Source organism: Rhipicephalus sanguineus, chromosome 11 (assembly GCF_013339695.2).
Source record: "Rhipicephalus sanguineus isolate Rsan-2018 chromosome 11, BIME_Rsan_1.4, whole genome shotgun sequence".
NCBI lineage: Eukaryota > Metazoa > Arthropoda > Arachnida > Ixodida > Ixodidae > Rhipicephalus > Rhipicephalus sanguineus.
The window spans coordinates 80,085,158-80,110,580 of record NC_051186.1 but is presented as its reverse complement, the minus strand read 5'-3'; the positions used below and the strand labels follow the sequence as shown (position 1 = coordinate 80,110,580).

Genomic DNA, 25,423 nt, shown 5'->3' with positions numbered 1-25,423 from the left:
GCCGTTGGTTGCCGCCAGCTGAGCGGAAACTCCTATTGCGTGTCGCTTGCAGAAACGAAGCAGCCACCATTGTTAACCAACGAAATCTTTGCCGTATGATATCCTACATTCGGTCACGAGCGGAGCGGGTAGGATTACTCCCTCGGGAAAGCGGTCGTACGGTAGAGCACGCGACCGACCCGGAGTGATGGCGTCCGCTTTGTTGGAGATGCGCTGCACGATACTAGCAAGGGTTCGGCTCTACGCGGCGACAGGCACTGCGTACAATGAAACGATGCCGACTTTGGCGTGCATAGCCCCTCCCCCCCCCCCTCTCTCTCTCTCTCTCTTCTCTATATATATATATATATATATATATATATATATATATATATATATATATATATATATATGTAAAATAAAGATAAGGGGGAGGACACACTTTGAAGATTGTACTTATTGGCTGGTTTGTCTTAGACGTTGCACGACATATAAACACCGGACTTGGACTTTTCTCTTGAACTATATATACATATGGCGGCTCTCTTTAAAATGGACTTTCTCCTCAAGACCTTCTTAGCAGGGCGGAGTACAAAATTCCGCGCATCGGTGCTGAGTGAAGTGGATTGCAACAATGACGTGATCAGCCAGTGGCGTATAGGCCAGATGTAAAGGACTTTGGAGCAAATTCACCAATGCACAAGGCCTTACTGGTTTCCGGAGAATTCACTGGCATTATTCAGCATGTTATGCACTGAAAACATAATTGTGGTGGTGACATTCGAAATGTTCGCATATATTTTTTTGTTACTGTTCCAAAAGCAAGCTTTGTTTGTGAAGCTGCTCCAAATTTGGAATTTTGAGCTCCAAAACGGACTTTTTTTTCCCGTAACCTGCTCCAAATTTGGATTTTCCTGCTCCAAAAATTGCTCCAAATCCTATTTTGGCTGTTGCATCCCTGCTGATATTATTCACTACTTGGTGATTCCACGTAAGATCGAACAATCGATGGCTGGTCGACCTCTCAAATTTATTTCAAAATTTTATATATTGTTGCCTGATGAGTGGACAGAAGAGACCCGCAATTTGTTTTGCCGCCAAAAATTTTTTCGAAGCACAGGAAGTCAATAATGACGAAGAGGTGGAGTGGAGCGCTCATCCGCTCTGCTGTTTTGGCCAACTTTCGTTATGAATTGCACAAAATATATTAAAGTTAGGTAGCTGAAATTTATTTAACTAAATATATGCATGTTTTTGCTTCTGCTCAGGTATTTCTAGTTTTGATGTATACATCATATATACACATTTTTTACGCTGCCATACAGCACGTGATTTTAGGCCTCTATACAGCCATATTACACTTACCATCGAAACTCACTAGTCAACGCAAACACCACATCATCAGACATGGCGCTCTTTGGCCACCCTTGGCCCTTGCGCCACAAAAACCCACTAATCATCATCTAGTTTTGATGTGTAGTGTAGATGTTTTTATAAAAAACTTTAAAATTGGCCCAGGAAACGTTATTTTCTTTACTTTGAAGGTCTTTATCTCGAAAAATCCTTGTAGCAGAGCGACAAAAAGTGCGCATTACGTTCTTCGCATGGTTATCTACCACACTGCCGAATCTTATATTTATATAACTTTTCAGTAAAGAGATATGATCGGGCTAAGTTAAAGAAAACACCGGACAATGAAAACTTCTGACGACAATTGCTCTTACTCTACTCCTCCTGTGCGTCTCATGGCGAGAAAGTATAGCTCGGAATGTATAGTGTATTGTGGAGACTACCTTTCGAAGCACAAGAAAGCTTAAAGGAGTACTGACTCGAATTTTTAAAAATTTTGGATTGTTGCTCTAAATAAAAATACTGGTGTCGAGAAACCTAGAACGACTATTGTGGTGCCTAGGAATGCATCGTATATATTTTATTTAGCGCCACCTTTAAAAAGACACTTTCGGTTTAGATATCGAGGGGGTGGCGTCTCAGTGTCGTTTCATAGCAGTGTGACGTCACGGAGATACAGAAACTCGCGACGTACTAGCAGCAAATTCGCCCCGCAGGGGCGTCTGCGCAAGTAGGCGTTTGGTGTGTAGCGACACCACGGACCCGAGCTAACGGGGGGTTTCGACCCCTCCCACGCCTAGCCGTGCGTGGCTTTGCCGTGTCCGGGGAAAAGGGGATCCTGGGGGTTGAGCCGACGCTGGGTGATTGGACCTTTAAGGCCCCCCGGCAGAGGTAACACACCCCTTTGGCCCCGGCTTCACGTAGACGGCACCCCTGGGCTGACCCACCCAGGGGAAATCGGCAGTCGCCTTTTCCTGTCTCTCTCCCCTCATCTTCGTCTTTCTCTCTCACTTTAAATCTTTCCTGTCTACTCCTCCCTTCTCGTTACTTCCGATTTTTCCTGGCGGCAAGGGTTAACCTTGTGTAGTTACTCTCGCTTGAGTAGTTATATTAGGTTATAGCGGCACTGTACGGCTGGCGTCTGTAGCCTTATACATCTAAGTGCTTCAGCGTCCCCTAGTTGGACTCCATGGTGGGTGGCCGCCATTGCTGCCGAAACAAACAAAACTATCATGGGAACACCCTCATTTCCCCGCCTACTTGATCGTCTCCCTCAGAAGAGGGTACGCACCGAAGAACTAACAAGTTTCAACCGACCGAGAACCTCCTATCCGAAATTCCACGTAATCCATAGTGAAGCTACAGACAAACAAGCTAGATCGATCTCCCCATTTGTTGTGGCAAAGTCTCTGACCGAAGTCTTTGGGCCAGGCTACAAGGTAACTAAGATGGCTAGCGGTGACCTTCTGCTTGAGCTCCCTGAAAAGCACCACTACGACAAACTTGGTGGTCTAGCAACCTTTGGCAACATCCCAATATCTGTTTCACCTCACCGATCAATGAATACCACACGCGGAGTCGTCTCAGAAGTAGATCTCCTTCAATTATCGGAACAAGAACTTCTAGAAGGGTGGAAAGACCAAAATGTCACCGATGTGAAACGAATCATAATCAGACGCGACAACAAAGAAATAGCGACGAAGCATCTCATACTAACCTTCGAATCCAGCGATCTACCACAAACCATTGAAACAGGATACATAAAACTAGCCGTCCGCCCGTACATCCCAAATCCGAGGCGATGCTTCAAATGCCAGCGATTCGGCCATGGTTCGCAGAGCTGCCGTGGTCAAGAAACTTGCGCAAGATGTGGAGGCCAAGGCCATCCCTCTGAAAACTGTACAAGCACACCCCACTGCGTCAATTGTGACGGCGATCATGCAGCCTACTCGCGATCGTGTCCAAACTGGAAAAGAGAGAAAGACATAATCACCCTCAAGGTAAAAGAAAACATTTCTTTCCGTGAAGCACGTAAGAGGTGCTCACCTTTTCACACCACACCTTACGCTGATGCGGCGCGCCGGGGGGCCGCGTCGCATCGGCCGCCGCCACTCCTTCGGTCTGCGCAGAGCGACCGGTCGGCTGTGGCACCTGCCCCCAAGGCGGCAGTAGTTAAGTCTACACCGCCAACTCGCGAACAGGGACCGGCGACTCCAGGGCCGTCGGGTCTCAAGGCCTCGTCTCACCAGGCGAGGCCCGAAACTCGAGCCACTAGCCCGACCGTGCGGGCATCCAGTGCCTCCGAGGAGGCAATGGACACGGTATCGGCACCACTGGTGCCGAAACACCGGCGCAGTTCTCTGGACCGCGCCAAGAAAACAAAAAAGCCAATTACGGGGCCGGACGACCGTCCTGCCTCCTGAAACAGTATTTCACTTGAACACTCCACAGTTCCTTATTGTGCACACAGCACCGTTGTATGATTAATATGTACACACAAATATTACAGTGGAACATCCGAGGCCTTCTTCGAAACCTCGATGACATTCAAGAACTCCTTCACGAACTCAATCCAAAAGTGCTGTGCGTGCAAGAAACACATTTAAAAGCACAACACACAAACTTTCTACGAAACTACCTCATTTTTCGAAAGGACCGAGATGATGCCACGGTATCATCCGGCGGTGTAGCCATTATAGTCAACCAATCAGTAGCATGTACACATCTATCACTACAGACGTCCCTGGAAGCAGTGGCTGTTCGAGCAGTTCTTCTAGATAAACTCATCACCATTTGCTCTCTATACATACCGCCACAATACCACCTACAAAAACAAGAATTTCAGTCTTTAATAAATGAACTCCCAGAACCTTACCTGGTCCTTGGGGACTTTAATGCACATAGCAGTCTATGGGGTGACTCTCGCTGCGATGCGCGAGGTCGTCTGATTGAACAGTTCCTCTTCACGTCCGGTGCGTGTCTGTTGAATCAGAAAGAGCCAACATATTATAACCTCGCCAACAATACCTACTCGTCCATAGATCTTACCATTACATCTCCATCACTTCTACCTCTATTCGAATGGAAAGTCGGTAATAATCCTTATGGAAGCGACCACTTTCCAATAGTTCTGAGCTCACCAATAATGTATGATTGTCCCCCACAGGTTCCCAAATGGCATATTGACAAAGCCGATTGGGAAGAGTTTCGTAAAGTTACTCGCTTAAATTGGACTGATATGTGTGGTTTAAGCATAGATGCAGCCGTAGAGTACTTTACAGCTTTTCTCACGGATGCTGCAACTAAGTGCATCCCACAAACAAGTGGACTGCCCGGGAAACGACGTGTCCCGTGGTGGAACACTGAGTGTCGAAATGCACGGAAAAAACAAAACAAAGCATGGAGGTTGCTTAGGGACTCTCCGACAGCCGAGAATCTTGACAGTTTCAAGAACATAAAGTCCCAAGGTAGGAGAACGCGCCGACAGGCCAGAAGGGAAAGTTGGCAGAAGTTTTTATCGGGCATTAATTCATATACACAGGAGGCCAAAGTCTGGAACATGGTTAGCAGGGTAGCAGGCCGACAAGCACATTCACTTCCTCTAGTAAACACACAAGGCGACAGCTTGGAAGACCAGGCGAACTTCCTAGGTGTACACTTCGAACAGGTGTCGAGCTCGTCGCACTATAGTGAAGCTTTCCAAAGATACAAAACAAGAATAGAAAAACAGAAATTAGAGCGCAAGTCCACAAAACACGAAGCATACAATGAACCTTTCTGCATTGCTGAGCTACAAGCATCGCTTAACTGCTGCAATAATTCCGCCCCAGGCTCCGACCGTGTTGTATATGAAATGTTGAAACACCTGCCATCTGAAACTCAAAAAGCCCTCCTCTCGCTGTATAATGCTGTTTGGTCTTCCGGCGAGATCCCCTCGGCCTGGAAGGAAGCCATTATTATTCCGATTTTAAAACAGGGCAAGGACCCATCCTCCGTTACGAGCTACAGGCCCATTGCACTAACAAGCTGCCTGTGTAAACTTTTTGAAAAGATGATAAACCGCCGACTTATACATTTCCTCGAAGCAAACAAATCACTCGACCCATACCAGTGCGGTTTTCGAGAGGGTAGATCTATCTCTGACCACCTTATCCGTATCGAGGCACAAATTCGCGACGCTTTTGTCCACAAGCAATTCTTTCTTTCGGTGTTCCTCGATATGGAAAAGGCTTACGACACCACATGGCGCTTTGGCATACTGCGAGACCTCTCACACTTAGGTGTCCGAGGAAAGATGCTGACCATAATCGAAAGCTATTTGTCCAATCGCACATTCCGTGTTCGAGTGGGTAACGTCTTGTCCAGAATATTTGTCCAGGAAACTGGAGTGCCGCAAGGTGGTGTCCTGAGTTGCACACTTTTTATTATAAAAATGAATTCGCTACGTCTGTACATTCCACGGAACATGTTTTATTGCACATATGTGGACGACGTGCAGATCGGTTATAAGTCGTGCAACCTTTCAATGTGTGAGCGGCAGGTCCAGCTGGGCTTGAACAAGGTCTCTAAATGGGCAGACGAGAATGGGTTTACGCTGAATGCACAAAAAAGCACTTGCGTCCTATTCTCCAGAAAAAGAGGCTTTCATCCCGATCCAGACATTGACCTACATGGTCAGCGTCTGTTGGTAAAAACAGAGCACAAGTTCCTAGGGCTAATTCTAGACACAAAACTTACGTTCATACCGCACATTAAGTACATAAAAAACAAGTGCATTAAAACCATGAATATTCTAAAAGTGTTGTCACGCACCACGTGGGGTAGTGACAGGAAGTGCCTGATGAACCTTTATAAAAGCCTTGTACGCACGCGCCTAGATTATGGGGCGATAATATATCAGTCTGCGACACCAAGCGCCTTGAAGATGCTTGACCCTGTCCACCACTTGGGCATTCGTCTTTCTACGGGTGCTTTTCGCACCAGCCCCGTGGAAAGCCTCTACGTCGAATCGAACGAGTGGTCGCTCCACCTGCAGCGATCCTACATGTCGTTTGTATACTATCTCAAAGTGAACGCAGACAAAGAACACCCCTCACACCCCACAATAAATGATTTATCTAGTTCTGCCCTTTTCGACCACCGTCCTTCGGTGCGACAGCCCTACTCACTTCGTGTGAGGGGCTTGGCTGAGGAAACGGGTGTGCCACTTTTCGAACACTGTCTATTGGCTCCTGCTGCACAACTACCGCCGTGGCGGTGGCACCTTATAGACTGCGACCTTTCTTTCATGGAAGTAACGAAACACGCGCCTATTGCACATATCCGTACATACTTCCTTGAACTACAACACAAATACACTTGTGCAGAATTCTTTACGGACGCCTCAAAGTCCAATACTTCTGTGTCTTACGCAGCCGTTGGGCCATCCTTTACAGATTCCGGTATTCTACACCCAGAATCAAGTATCTTCACAGCAGAAGCTTACGCGATACTTGCGGCCGTTAAACACATCCAACAATTAAAACTACAAAAGGCAGTGATTTACACAGATTCTCTAAGCGTGGTAAAAGCTTTAAAAAGTCTGAAAAGACACAAAAACCCCGTCTTTGTCTCGCTGTATTCTCTTTTAAGCACGATCTACGCACTCGAACAACATGTCGTAGTGTGCTGGGTGCCAGGGCACCGCGAGATACAAGGCAACGTGTTGGCGGACCAGCTAGCAGCATCCGCCCACGAAAACAGTCACAATACATCCTTAGCTATTCCCCCACTAGACCTAAAACACGTCCTGAAAAGAAAGCTCAGAGTCTTTTGGCAAACCACATGGGATATGCATACACGAAATAAGCTACACGTTGTCAAACCGCATCTGGGTAATTGGCCGCCAGTATCAAAATCACGCCACACAGAAGTTACACTCTGCAGACTTAGGATCGGTCACACATACAGTACACACACACACCTTCTGTCCGGTGGCGAGCCACCTTTGTGTGATAGATGTGGTCAGCCACTCACGGTCCTTCACGTCCTCATCCAGTGCAAGGAACTCGATGCTATCAGAAAAAAGCACTTCTCATTGCCCTACCGACAGCAATTTCCACTTCACCCTTCAATGTTCATCGGTAGGGACCCGCTTTTTACATATCAGTCACTGTCTGCTTTTTTAAACGATGTACCCAGTTTTCATGTCATATATCAAGGTGATCCGTAGCACGGCCTCTAAACAGAGGTCGCTGCTGCGGTGAATACGTTAAAGACAGCACTTGCCTCGCGGCCCTTGGACTCAAGGGCATTGACGAGGCATTCGTGCTAATGTCATATCTTCATAGTTTCATTCTTGCGACCACTTGTCATTCATTCCACTACACATATTTCACGTCACCCTCATGATTTTAATATATATATATATATATGTTTTACCCGCCTTTAGCGCGAGGAATTTTAAGGCCCCTATACAGCTACTTACCGCAACCATTGTTCATATCCTTTGTCTCATGAACTGGCGCTCTTTGGCCATCAATTGGCCCTTGCGCCATTAAACACCACATATCATCATCATCATAGCAGCAAATTCGTCATCTGCTCGTGGTGCACATAAACAAGGATGAGTGAATTGTCCTGTGACCCTGACAGTCATTTCGGCGATTTAGGCTGCATGCTGGACGCAGAACCCGCGTACTCGGGGGAACTGTCTTGACTCGTCGGGATAATGTCCTTGCAGTGGAGCTGGCTTGCAGATGCTCAGCGACGAAAACCTCAAAGTCAAATTGAAATATTTTATACGTGTTCTCCGACTCCAGTGTGTGGACAGCGTTGACACTGCACACCAACGAAGCAAAAAATGTCCCTTTTGCGATGTCTCAAATTCGTGTCAGTACTCCTTTAATTATTGCAAAGAAGCCAAAATTTCGCAGAGTTACCAACCTAGGCATATACGCTTTGGAGAAACGTTTAACGCCCGAAAGATCAGTGACTGCCGGTGAGACGGACTACTTGTGCCACGCGTGCTTTTGCTACCACTGCAATGAAAGATCTTGACGAAACTCACAGTTTAACGATGACACTCTTATGCCCCCTGAAAAAGATATCGACGTCATTAACCAGATCACTGCGACTATCGGTGTACTTGCGCTCGTCACCCCAGAGGTGTCGCTGTTTCGAACTCAATCGGTCTGAGGACGCGAAAACGAGCTCTCACTGCGCCGTCTGTGAGACGGTGCAGTGAGAAATAATTTCAAAATGATTTCTGCAGTGACGAAATAATTTCAAAATTAACGTCTTCAGTGCCGGCTACACCTTTTTCGGCACCTGCTGGCCTTTTAATAAAAAACAGTTCAATCCTGCCTGCATTTTATACACTTGCTGGGCAAGAAGTCGGAATTGCCAATCCTTGCCTAAGGGTCTCATTGGAGGGGTCGTAACTATAGTGCAACGACATTATGCAACATGTTTTCAGTGATTATGAAAGCTGATGTGGAGGAGAATAAGTGGACAATGTTTAAGAAATATAAAAAAAGGTTTTTTTTAATTGTCAGAAGTTCTCATTGTCCGATGTTTTCTTTAACTTAGCCCGATCATATCTCTTTACTGAAAAGATATATAGATTCGGCAGTGTGGTAGATAACCATGCGAAGAACGTAATGCGCAATTTTTGTCGCTCTGCTACAAGGATTTTTCGAGATAAGGACCTTCAAAGTAAAGAAAATAACGTTTCCTGGGCCAATTTTGAGGTTTTTTATAAAAACATCTACACTACACATCAAAACTAAAAATACCTGAGCAGAAGCAAAAACATGCATATATTTAGTTAAAGAACTTTCAGCTACCTAACTTTAATATATTTTGTGCAATTCATAACGAAAGTTGGCCAAAACAGCAGAGCGGATGAGCGCTCCACTCCACCTCTTCGTCATTCTTGATTTCCTGTGCTTCGAAAAAATTTTTGGCGGCAAAACATATTGCGGATCTCTTCTTTCCACTCATCAGGCAATAATATATAAAATTTTGAAATAAATTTGAGAGGTCGACCAGCCATCGATTGTTCGATCTTACGTGGAATCACCCTACTCACCTTGCACGCATGCCGTCAGGTGAGAAGCATACAGACTTTGGAGCAAAGCCTATCAACACACTGTGGAAGGCCTCCAAGCTGAAGGTGTGTGTGGAAGGGGCCAGTTGCCGAGTGTCTTTCAGGAGACGGGGTGCCATAACAACAGCAGCAAACTTCTGGTGTGCGGGTGTGCCTGTGTTCACAACAGTGATTTTCTGGATAAGCATTCTTGAAGTAGTGTTGAAGGTTAATGTAATTCGTCTTTTTTAGATAAATATAGCATCCATAATTGTTACTAAAGTAGGGTAACAAAGAGTTGCACAGTAAACATCGACAACTAGCTGAATGCAAGTACCCCAGCTCTGGCAAAGCTTGCAATTAAAGCCCGCCATAACCTCTACTTCATCACAAGAACATGCATCTAACATGGAAAGCGAATTACACAGGAAGTAAATTGTCAAATAGCTGCACTACTAACCAGGAACTAGCCATTGCTTCTCCCCGAGGTCACCGTGGGCACAATGAGTGTAGAGTCCCGGGTGTCCCGTGTGTACGTTCGCCACATGCCGTTCCATGCTGTTCCACATGTCTGTCAGCAGCTCGGCATCACCATCACTCATGGCTGCACACCAGTGTAAATTATTGCTAGCTGGCTGGATCCACAGTTCCAGCGCACTGCACTCAGCTCGTTTCGTATGGGCGGCCAGCTTCTTTTTGATGCCTGGAACAAATTTATTAAATTCATTCACAGTAGGGTAATGTCATGCATGGTACAGAATGCTTAGAAATGGGGGTTTCTGGGTACAGGTGCGATAAAAAAGCAAACTTTCAACATGCTCTTACTATTATCTGGCTAAAAAAAACTTAGATGCATTAGTTTATATAGCACCTGCACTGAGCTATGCCCTAGTCGTGACTCAGATCAAACAGCCATAACAGAAAAGCAAATGAAAAATGTTCCCCTCTCTTAGTGCTTATTCATTCTCGTCAGCTTCTCTCTGCGGCATTATTTGCTATTATGTTGATCTCCTTCACCCACCTTTCCTTTACTAATCCATTTGTTTCAAAGAAATCTAGTGTGCGAATGCGCTGCATTTTACAAAACATCATGGAGGAAGGCATCACATCTATAATGTGCATCAATGAGCCTGAGATATTTTCACTGGATGCTACCTTTTGTGATGTGCCAAACGTCATAGTAGTGCGGGATGGTGGGCTCTTGAGTCTTCATATATTTCGTCACTTGAACATGGCGGTCTGTCGTCACAGACATGACATTGAGTCCTTGCTTTTTCACCACGTCCAAACTCTTAACAAAGGCGTGTTTCTCCATGGACGTGCTCGATTTCACATCTGCAGACTTTTGTAAAAGAAGATAAACTGTTACATAACAAAGCGACTGCAATACAGTAGCTCTATCTTACCTCCCCGACTTGCACTTGCTCAAAGTGCAGAATTTTGTTCAGCTGGGCAACATGAAGTGAGTATGTCAAAAATTTGGCAGAGAAACCTGGTGAGTCACAACGTCCATCGCCAGCCAGATCAACACTGCAGCCCCGCAACTGCCGAAACAAGTCCTCTTGCTGTAGTTGCCGTATCTGTTGAGACAAAAATAGAGCTTTTTAACATTACGTTTAATGCAGAACACTACTGAGATAATGCTTCTGTTGTTAAATTTTTGAGAACCCCTTTTAGGAACTATTTGTTCTTGAACACACAATGATAAAAAAAAAACATTGCGGCTCATAACCAGAAAAATATTGATATGCTATGCAGAACTGAATACAACAGGACTGTTTCCAGACCGTAGCAATACACAACCTTTCTCCTACCTTTTCAATTGCAGGAAGAAGGTCGCCTCGCTGATAGTTGAAAAATGTTCTTGGCGTATATGCTTGCAGGTTTATGTGCTCAAACAGCCGGAGCACTGAGGTTGGGCTGGTGCCGCTGAATAATATTGCTGCGGATGTCAGCACATTGCCTGCTGGCTTGCCGTTGACGTAAGGCTGACTTGTCCACGTCAAAAAGTGGTTGTTCGCGCACAATGTCTGCACTTCCAACAAAGTGCCATGCACCCGGCTTGCAGTCTTGCAAGCAGCAAAATATTTCCGGCACGAATTCAACAGTTGTTTGAGAGCACTCTCAAAAACAATAAACTTCCTCTCATCCTGTGGAGGTAGCTCTTCAGTGGTGCCATCAAATCTGAAACAATAAAAGGAAGCTGTGGTTACATTGTCACGCCTTTTGCTAGTAAGGAAATATGAGGTTTGATTACATCAGGGCTGAAGGGCAGCAACACACAGGACACTGACACAGTGTCCTGTGTGTTTTGGACTTTTTTTTTTTTAGCTCGTAGATAATGGTTGCCCAGACTTGGAAAGCTCCATTAATTTTTATGTCACACTCATTTCGCATGAGCAGTGGCTTTTAATACTGGATATTGAGAAAGCGTCTTGGTGGATCAAAGAATGCTATTATCAGATGAACCTGAAGTGGTTCATCTGATTTAGTCACACCTTAGAATAACAGAGAGCTGAGCTGGTTGGTTCATTCATTCTAAAAAGCAAGGCGTACGTTTATTGTATATCTCACAGGCTACAGAAAGTAGGAAGTACATACGGCGTTAATGTTGTCTTTACGGCTGCACAGGGGGTTCACCGTCTAATCTATCTTTACATTGCCGAGAGTGTGAGTGCACGCCCAAATTCGATGAATGTGCAGTTTTGTATCGGCATAGAAATGAGGAAACGAGTCTACTGATGGAGGCTTGGCATATTTACAATAGTGGAAGTGCATGCGTGAGCCAATCTTCGATTACCTTGCATAAAGAGGAAATAAAATGCCTCAACCGTTATCTGTCACGTAGACCCCCACGAATTCCAGATTGACAGACTAGCCTATTGCATGAGCATGCGCAGATAAATTTTTGTGGGTTCTTTCTCTTCCGCTGTATGTGACCATCTTCACTTATTAGTCGGCGTTTGTGGTGTCTTGAGTTCTTCTCGTGTCCACGTTCAGATGCCCTGCTTTTTAGAATGAAATAGTCAAACCCCTGTGCAATGACATGCAGGGCACAATCTATGAGGGTGAACACAAAGTTGCAATCCTTACTCCAAGGATGTGTCATTAAACGAAGGGGAGTATTCAGAGCCATTTGCTGCATTATCCTCCTCTTCTTCCGAGTATGATGCATCAGATACCACGGGACTGGATGAGTGCGGCGGAGCAAATGGAATAGGTGACAGACCTCGGAATGGAACTGAAGAAGCTGTTTTGGTGGGAGCAGCACTCGCAATAGTGCTTCCTTCACAGGATATTTCAAAGGGTTCCGTCTGCACTTGCACGTGCTTGGCTGACCACATAGCAATGGGTTCTGTTTGCACTTGCACATGTATGGTTGAACACATACGTAAGTTTACCTGCGTAGCTGAAAGTGAAAGAAACGAAAATAACGCTCATATAGTGTGAAGTGCTATTGCTTTAATACAACTTTAATGCCAGTAAATAGAGCTCACAGCATGCTTTAGGTTAATTTCCTTTTCATGCACGTTGTTAAGGAATATAATATCAACTAATGGTGGGTTCGCGTCTGCCAACTTGATATAGGCTATACTGTGGTTACCTGTCGGGAAAATACACGACGTCCTTCTCAGGCTCAAAAAATTATTCATACAAACCTCCCTAAAAGTATTACGCACCGACAACACAACAGCCACCTCCAGAATTCGTTTAGTTCACGGATTTGAGGGAAAACTGCAGAATCAATAAATTTACCTTTCCTCTTCACCTTCCTAAAGATTGAGTAAGTTGCATAAACCGTGGCCTAATTACTGCGACAATCTGGAAAGTAAGAAAAGCAGCACACCGATACTACGAAGGATCTCTTACATTGTGTTCTCACATCACTGTCATGAGTCTGGCAAGCAACCGTACAAGTAGACTGGTAGTTTTCAACCGTTATAGGCGAAATTTGGTCTTCCTCAAGGGTCGTATGTCGACCACGTCCTGGGAATGGTGAAGTTCCTAAAAAAGAAAACACCCAAGTTGTCAGTAGCCGAAAGAAATTACAATAAAGCCCGAACCATACGTACGCTTCCAAATGCGCAGCACGGGGGCGGCGCATGCGCGTCGGAACGCGAACATTTCTTGCAGTCTGCTCCCAGCTTTGTAACCGTGTGCGCCTAACGTGCTTAGAGCCCTTCAACTACGCAACTACGACATGGATTCACTCGCCGCCCGAGCCTACCCGACGTGCAGAACCCAATTCGGTGTTTTTTCTTTGTTTCCGCGGTTACTTTACAACTATCTAAAGTCACAACTATCTAGTGGGGCACGCGCCGCCGCAGGTCTCGTCTCACGCACCTAGTGGTGCACGAAACGTAGCGCACATAGTATGGGCAATGCACTTGAGTACGCGCTCATATTCGGCTGACCTTGCTCGTCATGCTCCGGGTCACCGTATGGCTTTGGAACCAGCTTGACTGACGGAGAGTGGTCGAGTATACGCTGTGAATTTTGAAGTTCTGTAAACAGATCAATACGAAGTGAAAGATGCCAACTGCGGCCTGCTTTGACGGCGCGCGGAGCGTTGATTAATGGCTCCATTCCTCGCGAGGCGCGTCCGAGCTATGCGCGTGCTTGGAAGCGTGCGTGTGGTAATTATAACAATTTTCATACCGCAAACTTGCCTCAGATATCCTCGCTTTCTTGGTGGTGCGCCGAGCGAGAGGTTCTGCGTCGGGACAGCGTCACGTTTGAGACGGTTTTTCGTGTCAAAACCGAGACTTCGAAGTATCTTGTGGTTGGTTTCATAGTCTTCTGGCAGAAAGTGGTCGGAACAAACCAAACCAATTTGTGTTCCCATATCATCGGAGTCATCGCGATCGATGGCTCGACGCCACACTGCTCTGCGCTGTGGCTCGCTGGGCAGCTTGTGAAAGAGAACGTCGTTTCCACTTTGATTTGTACGGCACTGTCTGACGACGCACACGGTTGGCATAGCGAGGACTAAGCAACCGAAAAAGCCGTAAAACACGGCTTCACGCAATCAGCACGAAAAAACTTGGACACTGACTGCACCGTGCGAGCGAAGTAGAGTAGAGTAGATCCTATAAACTCTGGCACGCACCCACGTTGGAGGATTGGCCAAGAACCGGATTGTTTTTAAACTATAATTGTTAAAGTAAAGCGTAAATCTTTTCTATTTAAGAGGAAAGAAGTAAAATGAAAAAAAAATTAAGAATAGAAATAAAAAATCATATAAACAACGAAGCGGAGAATTTGAATAAGAAAGAATTAAGAAATTTTGAAAAGTAGAAAAACAAGAGTAAAGATTGATTGTATAGCCTGAATCTCTGCGAGCCTTTAAGAAACTCCTGCAGTGCATCGGCAAGCTTCCCGTCACTGTATCCAAGAGACAAAGCCCCGAATGAAAGTACATTTGATGCACTTAAATCCAATCTAAGGAGTCGGAAGACGGCACCTAAAGTCAATTTCCGCAAGGTAGAGTATCTGTTACAGTGAATCAGATAATGTTCTGTTGACTCATGTACTCCACAAAAAGAACAATTAGGGGAAGCTGCCAGACCAGCTCTGTAAATAAAAATTTCGGTATGGAGTCTGACAACGTAGTCTAGTGATTGCGACTTCAATTGCTCTTGATTTACATATTTTACTATTCCAATACTGATTCAAATGCTGCAATTCTAATGTGTTCGTTATTGACGGTGCATAAAATTAATCTAACAGTTTCCTCCTTAATCTCGCACCTTTAATGAATGTTGATGCCGGTAATACCTGAATAACCGGGTCATTCAAAGATGTCTTTGCTAGCTTATCTGCCATTTCATTCATAAATAGCCCTTTATGTCCTGGAACCCAAACCAACTTGATCAAATTTATATGCGGTGGGACTAATGATTTGAAAACACTCGGAACGTGCGATTCCTCATTTGCAGTGAGGGAGGAACATACTGACCGAGAATCCGTCAAAATTACTGCAGACTTTATTGATGCTGTTAATTTACGGAGAGCTAGAATGATCGCTAAAAATTCTGCTACAAATACGGGCACAAAATCTGGAAGGCGAAGAGAAAATGACCAATCAAGAGTAGGGAAGAAAACCCCAATTCCACATTTTTCTTCACTCTGTGAAGCATCCGTCGCTATGGCTGTTTTTATTGGCATATGTACCAGGTAATCACTTAATATAGCGTTTAACAAGCGGGACGATATTAGTTTTGCATTTTTTGGAAAAATGTCAAATTGTAATTTAACAGAGTTGTTGCTATTACTGATTAAAGGCATGTCCTTAATTTGAACGTTTAAAATGTCAAGAAGGCTCTGTATAACCAGAGTTTGAGGCGTATGAAATCTCGGCCAATTTACTCCAAAAAACAATTCAGGACTGGCAATAAAAACTTGCTGAAGACAACATGAAATTGCACGTGACGGAGCCGGATGTGCTTGAAAGCGGAACCAAGCAGATCACGCGCTGTACAAGCACAGTATACAAGTCAGAGCGCAAGAACTGCTGTGTTATTGTTTTCTTTCCTGAATTCCTATAAATCTAATATTTTAGGGCAAAAGGAAGATAACGCCGCGTTCACAACTTGTCTTAACCTGACGTCACATTAGGGCCTGCGGCGGCCGGTGGTGTCGCATGATCGCTTAAGAGCACAAAAAAAAAACTGCGATTTCGAACGGTTGTCATTAATTGTAGACTGTATATTGCGCCGAAATATTTCGGAATCGGCACGTCTAATCCTTATTGAAGTAGGGAAAATTACAACCGGGCAGCTTCATTTTCTTTTCACGACCCCTTTAATGCCAGTTTTTTTTTTTTTTTGTGCTCGTTAACCTTGTCACTGCAGTAGAAGGGGTGTGGGTCCACTGTTCACTTTTATGAATTAATAGTCTAATTGCCACTGAATTCATTAATTATAAGTGTTAAAATGAGTAAGGCAAAAGGTAGAAAGACTAGAGAACACGACTGTTTTCCTACCATGTCCCTTGTTTCTGTGCACTGCTATATTCTTAAAGAACATTGTTTTCCAAATCATGTTTAAAAAAGTACGTACAATGTGGTGTCCTATGAGGGTAACTTGTGTTGCAATACTATGCGTTAATTGACCACAGTGTAAGATACGCGCTTGTTAAGCTTCATGCAAAGAAGGATTGTAGTGCACGGATGCACCACAGCAAGACTCGCAACTCATATTCGCAGGTGACGCGCCCGTGCCCGGAGGTGTTTTTTCGACGCGTACCCAGGTCGCTTCTCTTTAGGGTGCGCCACTTATTCTCCACTTGGCTCCCGGTAAGAGCACGGCCCGGGAAGTTTCTGTTCAGTACATCGGCGATGTCGTCGAACATCTGCCGATTTGATTTCAGCCGGTTCGTCGGGTCACTCTTCTAGGCTTTATATTCTTCGATGAAGCGGATCACTTTGGATCGCGGCCACAGTTCACCTTCACTCAGTTCGCGAGGTTTGCCAGGTTGCGGTGTCATGGGCTGCTCCTCGCTGCTGTCGTCGCTGCATACCTGCGCACCGCCTACGAGCGAAAGAGCGGCAATGATTTAAGCTGACGTTGAGCAGCGAAGAATAAGTGCTGTCATTGTGACGTGCCGACTTACCACCGGTAAGGTACAGCGTCATTCCTCCGTCGAGCATTGGTGTTCTATCGCTGTTGACGGCGAACATCACGGTCTCGCCGTCTTCCCAAACAAATGCGGACCCTGGTTCTGCCATACCTAGATAACGTGCACAACCGAATAAATCGGCTGCTCAAACGAAAGAAACCACGCCATTACATGGAGCGCTCGATAACACGCGCACAACTGAACAAATCGGCGGCGCAAACCAAGAACACCGTGCGATTACACAGTGAGAAAGTGAATTAACGGCATGGATATCAACAAAACCGCTCCGTTTCTTCATGCGTCCAGATCAAAATGGCTGAATTCGTGACGTATTACGCCGTCGTCTGCTAGCTGCCAGAACAAAATCGTGCGGGCGGTCCCGGGCCGTCCGCGGGCCACCAGGCACGCGGACGGCCCGGGACATCGAGTTCTAGCTGATGATATCCATTTTTCAAGTCAAGATTTGAGAATAGTGTTGCTCCATTTAAGGCAACATTGATGTCATCCACTGTCGGGCACAAATGTCGTTCACGTTGGATAGCCGTGTTGACGACGCGCATGTCAATACAGATTCGGATTTCATCAGGCTGATGCGGCTTAGGTACAATTACCACAGGGGATACCCATGGTGTAGGTCCGATGGCTGGCTTAATGATGTCTTCTGACAGGAGGCATTCAAGTTCCTTTTCTGTGGCAACACGTAAGGCAAACGGAATACGCCTGTGTGGTTGGGCAACAGGTGGGACCGTTTCGTCCACAAAAAGGTGGATGTGCTAGTTCTTTAGCTTTCCAACTCCGTTCAACAACTTGGGAAATGCTTCCACGATTGACTCGTTATCTATGACCTTGGTATATGCCTGGAGATTCACATTTAGATGGCAGCTCTTAAAGTCGTTTTCACCAACAATGGACACTGTAGCACCTGTGTCGATTATAAAGGTGACAGGCACATTGTTCACAGTAACAACGGCTTTTGGAGATGAGCCTGTTTGAGGGGAAGTCATGGCAACAAAGGCATATTCGTCGCTGCTTGAACCTGACTCAAAGGAGACAGTGTTCTTTAGAGCTTGAATATACCTCTTACTGCAGGCTGCCTGCGAGTTCCTGTTTGGACAACTGTCACAGTGTACTTCTTGCACCATTTTCTTAGTTGAGCGACAAAAACGTGCGAAGCGACCAACCTTGTTACATGCATTGCATGTCTTGCCCCACGCAGGGCAACCTGATCGCCCACCTTGATGAGGTCACTTGCCGCCGCAGTTGTGACAGTTGTTTGGCGTGTCGCGTTTGCCTGTGTCACATAATTGTCGAAAAGGTCGCTTCAGGTTTCGACGACCCTTCTGGCTGTGGTGCTGCTCCGAAGTTTCCAGACGATTTTTCGCGCCTTGTTGCAGCGAAAATGCCGACTGAGTGCTGTCGACGCTTTTCTCTATATCAGAGACGTCACGTTCAACGTCTTCGAACAGCCGTCCTTGCTTGAGCATTTCGGGCAGCTCTATGGCGTGCAGCATGGCATATTTCCGCAGACGGGTCGATGTTGTAGCGAAGATGATTTGGCTCTTGATTTCAAGATCGGCGTCCGCGAAACCGCAGTGTCGGGCGAGCTGTCGGAGTCGGGCGTAAAACGCGTCCAAACTTTCACCCACGTTCTGTTTTGTTTGTCTGAAGCGATACGCAGCAAAGGTTGGGTTGATTCGTGGTGCGAAGTGAGCGTCGAGTTTCGCTTTTGCCGCTTCGTACTCGGACGTGCTTTCTAACGTGCTGTCCGGCAGAGATTGGAATAGGTCGTACACCTCTTCACCGACGTAGTGAAGCAAAAGAGTTTTCTAGCGAGTGTCCGACGTGATGTTGCACGCAACGAGGAAGTTTTGGAATCTTTCTACCCACTTTGTCCATACAAGTCCGATGTTGTTGGCGTCGGTGACTCGAAGGTCAAAACTCGGGAACGGCGGGAGTTCGTTGGCCATGTTGCGCTTGCCGACCGTTGTTGGCCGTTGCGTCGACAATGTAGATTCCTCGGGATTGTTGTCTTCAATCTTCTGGGTGGTACGTTTCACACTTATGACACCAATGTAGTGTTTGCATCGTGCCGGATGGTAGGATGGAGAAAAACGTGATGAGGCGGGCTTACTTTAACGCCATGTTTATTGACTGTCAGAGTTGCCTACCGAATGAGCGGGCCTGGCTATATCCGGATACTACAGGACAGCCAGAGAACTATTCGTCAAGCACTGCTTGCAAAGTGGCGGCAACCGTGGGACACGTGCACAAATAACAAGCGCCATGTAGTAGAGCCCATACTTGACGAATGGAACAACTGCCGCCACCAATGTGACAGTTGTTTGGCGTGTCGCCGGGGCCGTGGCTGGGCCAAGACAAAACTTTATTGCGATAGCGCGGTTTAATGTAGCGTTGTGCGAGAGGGGTTAAGGGGAAGGGAAGGAGAAGAAGCAGTTGTGATAACGGCGGCTTCGGCTGGCGTGACGTCACGGATACATCATTCCGCTTCCCCTACGGTGAGTAATACCCCTGTCACACGGGGCAACTTAAGTGCACTTTGAGGGAGTGCACTTCGGCGCTAGTGCCATTCGCACGCTGTCACACGGGAACGTTTAGTGACACTCGCTGCAAAGCGCACTTGCCGGCGAGTGCGTTCGCCAAACTCACTGCGCCGAGACGGAGTGTCTAGCCTGGATAGCAGTGGCTCGAAAATAAGTTATTATCCGAAGCTGAGTTCATAGCGTTTTTGAACTATCGTTTTCTTTATTAGGAATATTCTTATGCATTAAAACATACTATAATACAAAAAACTACTTTGCTATTCTCGTTCTCGGGCAGTTTACAGCCCCGACCGCCAGGGGCATGCCCAGCGCGCGCCGTGCAATGGCTGCAGCCGCCGCGTTTGTACGCAAATTTTATTTTAAGGGCCGGTTATAGCTGTAACACAGTATTACTTAAGAAACATTGCCTGAAATAACAAATACGTGTTGTGCTACTTCAGTACCCATCGCCATTACAATGATTTCCAAAGTGCACTTCCTTTTCTCGTGTAGCAGCGCGCTGCCAAAGTGCCATTCTGGGGGCGTAAGTGCACTCGCTCAAAATGACACTAAACTTGCCAGTGTGACCGGGGTATAACGGTCTGGGCGTTTGCGTTGCCGGCCCTAGCGACGCAACACCGGAGTTGAGGGGCTCCCGGCGATCTCGCTCCTTGTTGGCGCTCGCCTCGGTGTTCCTCCTGCTAGGGCCCCGCCGGCAGTTTCGAGGCACCGAGAGTCACCGGCTTCTCCCTGGTCATGCTCCAACTCCCGTGGCTTCACCTGGTCGCTGTGGCGCCGAATGGTTTCCCCCTCCGGACCATCGGCATTCACCAGGCGGGTTCCGTCTGTCGATGTAATGCTGGCTGGAGTCCACGGCTCGCCTCGCCCAAAGTTCCTCACCCAGACTGGCTCCCCGGGCTGCCACCCATCGAGGGGGGGACGGTCAACTGGTGAGGGCGGAATGGACACTGCGTTGTCCAGCCTGGAGCGAAGATCGTAGCCCATTAGGAGTTGCGCTGGCGTCCTGCGGTACCTGTGCAAAATCCTAGCCAGGCGGGTTTTCAGTGACCCTTGTACATTCTTCTTCAATGAATACTTCACAGTCCGAACCGCCCGCTCCGCGAGCCCATTGGACTGGGGGTGATACGGTGCTGTTCGGAGGTGTACTATGTTATTCAGCTTCGTGAAGGTGTTAAATTCCCAACTCGTAAACTGTGGGCCATTATCGGATACCAGCGTCCGGGGCAACCCGAATGTACTGAACAAGGTGCGCAGAGCCTCTATGGTGGCGTGTGTGGTGGAACTCTTCATGGGTATCGCTTCTATCCACTTACTATGTGAATCCACCACAATCAGTTGCATGTGACCATCGATCGGCCCCGCAAAATCGATATGCAGCCTCGACCAACGCTCATCCGTTTCCGGCCACGCAACAGGGGTTTTCTTTGGGGGCATAGGGGCAGCTTGGATGCAACTGGTGCAGGACTTAACCATGTGCTCAATGTCATTATCGATCCGGGGGTACCACATCAAGGAGCGCCCTAGCCGCTTCATTGAGCAAATCCCTTGATGAGTATCATGCAGCAGACGTAACATTACTGCTCGGGCACTCTTAGGGACGATCACTCGATGGCCCCAGTAGAGAAGCCCATAACTCCCCGTTATCTCAGCTTTCCGGTTGAAGTATGGCATCAAGTGCTGGTCCTTAGGCCCCAAATTTCTTGGCCATCCCTCCTGCACCCATTTTTGCACCTTTGCTAAATCGTCATCAAGCTCCGTGAGAGTGCCCAGTTGCTTCGCAGACATGACACCATCATTGAGGGTCTCCGTGAGCAGCACATACTCACCGTCTACAGTTTCTTCCTGCGTCTCTGGCTGGGAAGTTGCTGACGTGGGGAGTCAGCTGAGGGCATCGGCTGGAATGTTGTTTTTCCCGGGCTGGTGTTTGATGACGTAATCGTATGCGCTCAGCAGCAGGGCCCATCGCTGGATTCGCGCCGCGGCCATCACGGGCACTGGCCTGTCTGGGTGAAAAAGTCCAACAAGCGGCTTATGGTCCGTCATCAATGTGAAAGTATTGCCGAGCAAGTATTGTCGGAATTTCGACGCACCAAACACAAGTGCCAAGGCTTCACGCTCCAGCTGCGAGTAAGTTTTCTCAGCTCCAGTCAATAACCGAGAGCGGAATCCTATGGGCCGAAGTACCCCGCCCCCGACATCGTGTGAAAGCACTGCGCCGATTCCGTCCGGGGAGGCATCGCATTCCAGGACTAGCGGCTTGTGTGGGTCAAAATGCGCCAGAAAGTCTGCGGATTTCAGGTCTTTCACACTGCTGAATGACTGCTGTTGAGCGGTACCCCACTTCCACTTAGCTTCCTTCCGGAGTAGTTGATATAGGGGTGCCATGGCGGTCGATGCATTGGGAAGAAACTTGTGGTAGTACGTTACCATGCCGAGGTAGGACCTTAATTCTGCGGAATTCCGTGGTGCCTGAACCTTAAGGATGGCGTCTATGTTTTCCGTCTTTGGTTGAAGACCTCGAGCGCTGATTCGATGCCCCAAAAAATCCACCTCTGGTTGGCGGAACTTGCACTTGTCTGCGTTCAGGCGCACGCCGTATTCCCGGAAACGCTTGAATACTTCGTGCAGGGTGGTGCAGTCAGTGCGTTTCTCTGCCGCGATGACGTCGTCTAGGTAGACCTGAACACCCGGAAGTCCCTGCAGAATGGTCTCCATACGCCGTTGGAACACGGCCGGCGCGGACGCCACTCCAAAAGGCAGGCGAGTAAAGCTGAACAGTCCCTTATGCGTGTTTATGGTCGTGAGTTGCATGGCTTCCTCATCCAACGGAAGCTGGTTGTATGCCTCCCGCAAGTCTATCGTGGTAAAAACTTCACCGCCATTTAATGTAGCCAGGATATCCTCCACCCGTGGCAACGGATATTGCTCAGTGCGACAGGCTTTGTTGACCGTTAGCTTAAAATCGCCGCAAAGGCGGATGCAGCCATTCCGTTTCACTACCGGTACCACTGGCGCCGCCCACTCCGCATGAGGCACCGGTACAATAATACCCGCGCCCGAAAGGCGGTCCAGTTCCGCGTCGACCTTTGGCCGAAAAGCATACGGAACTTCGCGTGCTTTCCAAAATTTCGGCACCACGTTTTCTCGCGTCTCGAAGTGTACCGGTGGCCCTTTTATGAGCCCTAAACCTGGCGCGAACACATCAGCGAATTCTGCTAGCAACCGGTCCACGTTAACGTCGTCAGCACCGAGTAACGGCAGTTGCTCATCCGACGGCCGGAGCAACCAAGGACTTGCAAAGATCCAGCCGTCGACCTGTTTCCGCACGAAACCTTGAGCTGAAGTTGTCCCCGCACTAGAAGCCGTCCCGGAAGCAGGTGAGTTTCAATGGCGAACCATGCAGCTTCGGCCACACTGTTTTGTTCCGCTCATATGTGGGCCACGTGATGACCGAAACCGGCGAGCCTGTGTCGACCTGCATGTTCACTGGAACCCCACCACAATCCAAGGTGCGCACGATGGGTTGCGTAATGCCGACGTGGCCGATGTGACTGTCCGCTGCCTCCAGCGCGAACATGCCGTCCGTGCCAGTGTCTTCCTCCCGCGACAAGGCGTGTACTTGGCGTTCTGGTGGTACCACCCCGAACCCACTCTCACGGCGGCAACAGGCTCGAGCGATATGACCTCGTTGTTTACACTTGAAGCATGACGCCGAGCGGAAGTGGCAAACCTCGGGTCCGTGCCCTTTTTCTCCGCAGCGGTAGCACGCAACAATCTGTGGCCGTCTTCGTGGGCGATAGGACTGGCCTCCCAGCGCATGCACACTTGCCTCAGCGGTGGGGCTTACTATCTCTTGCGCGTTGGCCTCGGCCATTTCGGTAGATATCGCAATTTCTTTCGCTTCGCTCCTCGTCAGCTATGGTTTCGCGAGTAGCTGCCGACGCACTCCGACGTTGTGCAGACCACACACGATGCGATCTCTTAGCATTCTGTCCAACGAAGCACCAAAATTGCAGGTGTCCGCTATCTGTCGAATCGCCACGATAAAATCCTTGACCGGTTCGCCGAGCAGCTGATTGCGGGTGAAGAACTTATAAGACTGTGCTATCTCGTTCGGTTGCGGCGAGAAGTGCTGCTTAAGCAAGGCTATCACTTGTGGGTACGACAGTTCTTTCACCGTATCCGGAGCACAGCGTCCGCTCAGTACGTCGGCGGTGTGGGTGGACAGTCCAGTCACCAGCAGGGCCCGCTTCTTGTTGTCTTCCGTGATGCCATTCCCCTCAAAGAAGGTTTCCAACCGAACCTGGTACGCGGGCCACTTGTCGCTCGTCTCGTCGAACTGCGGCGGGCTGGCGTATCCTCCCGTGGGTGCGGCGGCCATGACGGACGGAGTTGACGCCCCGCTTTCGCCCATCTTCGTCGCCATTGAAACGAACACGCCGGGGCCGTGGCTGGGCCAAGACAAAACTTTATTGCGATAGCGCGGTTTAATGTTGCGTTGGGCGAGAGGGGTTAAGGGGAAGGGAAGGAGAAGAAGCAGTGGTGATAACGGCGGCTTCGGCTGGCGTGGCGTCACGGATACATCAACCAAGAGCGGTTTATCGAAGTTATATTGTGCCGACTCCGCATCGGGCACACGTACTTGAGGCACAACTTTCTACTCACAAAAGAAGAACAAGTGCCAAGAACCATTAACACTTATGCACATCCTAATCGGATGCCCCGATGTTGAAACGCAGAGGCAGAAATACTTAAGCGAATTACGCAATAAACACATACTTTTACACTCTACTCTGCTTCTAGGAGATCGCCCTCTTTACCCTTGTCTGACGTGCTGAACTTTCTAAAAGAATGTGGCCTTTTAAATAAGATTTAAAACTTCATCATTCCACTGTCAATTCCTTACTACCTTGTGATTGGCGCAGCATAGCCTCAGCTGCTTTTGCGCCATAATAACCGAATTATCTAACTCATCTATTGTTGCAATTGATGAGCCCATTTCAATGAAACATGCTAATTAGCCCAAACTACAGCCACTACAACGATTGTATAAGTCACAAAGCACAATGTAGAGGAAAATAATTTTCAGCGTTGAAGCGATGCACTGTCTGCAACTAATCACCCTTCCAAAGTACAAACTCCCTTTTTCACGGTGCCACGACGCGTGCGCTCATCCCTTAGTGAAAAGAGCGAGATGCGTTTTGGTGTTGTCTCCACAAGGCCTTCCGATCTTGTAGGCTTTCATTCTGGTGATCCCGGTTGTCCCAGATCATCACTCAAAACACTGCCCCCCAACCAAAACATACTGAAATGGCAGGGAGTCAGCATAGGAAGAATAAAGAGGTGGATTCTGCATCTGGCCTATTCTGGGCTGGATGAAGAATGCATTATAAGCTCGCAAAACAAGAGAAAAGTTAGTGCACATTCCAACACCAACAGTGAATGAAACAGCACGAATTGCATGATACTATTGTTCATTACATATTCGGACCTTCGATGAACATATGAACACATGGTGGCGTAAAATGCAAGCATGATACAGGATCAGCGCATGCTAGAAAACTTGACCTAAAGGCAAGCTGCAAAGTGTTAAAACCGTAAGCTTCATGCATACTAGAATTAGATAGGACATTTAAGTTTCTCATTATAGATGTCATACCAGTTTCTGAATTTTTTTTGCAGCTGATTTCAATGCTTTAGCTTTGCGTAACTCTCTTTTCTTGAATCTCAAAAACCAGAGTATCCTGATTCGAACGTTTGCAGAAACAAGTTGTGACAGCCTCCGCTGTAAAATTCCTTCGGGGATCTTCAGTTCTAGGTCAATAAGTTTGTGAGAAACTTCTAG

General features: G+C 47.5%; 1 protein-coding gene and 2 pseudogenes across 4 annotated transcripts in view; all 3 read right to left on the bottom strand.

Moving 5' to 3' along the window:
• LOC119375550 (dimethyladenosine transferase 2, mitochondrial) overlaps positions 1–25,423 on the bottom strand; it is a 203,694-nt gene that overhangs the window by 109,898 nt on the left and 68,373 nt on the right. The gene's annotated exons all lie outside the window — the stretch shown is intronic.
• LOC125756416 (uncharacterized) lies at positions 18,262–18,984 on the bottom strand (annotated as a pseudogene).
• LOC119375192 (uncharacterized) lies at positions 20,162–23,967 on the bottom strand (annotated as a pseudogene).